This window comes from Triticum aestivum, chromosome 3B (assembly GCF_018294505.1).
Source record: "Triticum aestivum cultivar Chinese Spring chromosome 3B, IWGSC CS RefSeq v2.1, whole genome shotgun sequence".
In the NCBI taxonomy this organism is placed as follows: domain Eukaryota; kingdom Viridiplantae; phylum Streptophyta; class Magnoliopsida; order Poales; family Poaceae; genus Triticum; species Triticum aestivum.
Window position 1 is genome coordinate 255401917 of NC_057801.1, and position 1625 is coordinate 255403541.

A 1625-nucleotide genomic window follows, 5' to 3' on the forward strand; every position below is an offset into this window, starting at 1 on the left:
TCTATTAAAGAACAGTTATCATATTAAATTCCTTGAAATCCAAAATAGTGGGTTCATTGCTATTTAAAGGTTTGACCTCTCCAATCCCACTTTTACCAAATTTAGCATCAAGATCTAATAAGTCCGAATCATTGGGACGCCTTTTAACTAAAGTTGACTCTTCTCCAGTCCCATAATTATCAAGATTCATATTACAAAACAAAGATTTAATAGGGGACACATCAATCACTTTTATATCTTCATCTTTATTTTCATGGAAACTAGAAGAACACGCTCTTACAAAGCAATCTTTCTTAGCACGCATTCTAACGGTTCTTTCTTTGCACTCATGAATGGAAATTCTCATGGCTTTGAGAGACTCATTGATATCATGCTTAGGTGGAATAGATCTAAGTTTCAAAGAATCAACATCAAGAGAAATTCTATCCACGTTCCTAGCCAATTCATCAACTTTAAGCAATTTTTCTTCAAGCAAAGCATTGAAATTCTTTTGAGAGATCATAAATTCTTTAACGCTAATCGCAAAATCAGAGGGCATCTTATTAAAATTTCCATAAGAATTGTTGTAGTAATTACCATAATTATTAGAGGAATTACTAGGAAACGACCTAGGATTAAACTTTCCTCTATAAGCGTTGTTACCAAAACTATTCCTACCAACAAAATTCACATCCATAGATTCATTATTATTCTCAATCAAAGTAGAGAAAGGCATATCATTGGGATCAATACGAGAACTCTTAATAGCAAAAAAATTCATAAGTTCATCCATCTTTCCACTCAAAACATTAATCTCTTCTATCGCATGAACTTTTTTACTAGTAGATCTTTCGGTGTGTCATTGAGAATAATTAACCATAATATTATCTAGGAGCTTAGTAGCTTCTCCTAAAGTGATTTCCATAAAAGTGCCTCCCGCAGCCGAATCTAAAAGATTTCTATAAGCAAAATTCAATCCGACATAATTTTTTTGTATGATCATCCATAAATTTAATCCATGTGTAGGGCAATTGCGAATCATTAATTTCATCCTCTCCCAAGATTGTGCAACATGCTCATGATCAAGTTGCTTAAAATTCATAATATCATTCCTAAGGGAGATGATCTTAGTGGGAGGAAAATACTTAGAGATAAAAGCATCTTTTCACTTATTCCACGAATCAATACTATTTTTAGGCAAAGATGAAAACCAAGTTTTAGCACGATCTCTAAGTGAAAATGGAAATAACTTCAATTTAACAATATCATTATTCGTGTCTTTCTTCTTTTGCATGTCACACAAATCAACAAAGTTGTTTAGATGAGTAGCGGCATCCTCACTAGGAAGGCCAGAGAATTGATCTTTCATAATAAGATTCAACAAAGCAGCATTGATTTCACAAGATTCAGCATCATTAAGAGGAGCAATCAAAGTGCTAAGGAAATCATTATTATTGGTATTGGAAAAGTCACACAATTTAGTATTATCTTGAGCCATCGTGACAAACAATCCAACACACAAGCACACAAGAGGCAAGCGAAAAAGAGAGGCGAACGGAAAGAGAGGGCAAATAAAACGGCAAGGGTGAAGTGGGGGAGAGGAAAACGAGAGGCAAATGGTAAATAATGTAATGCGAGGGAGATGA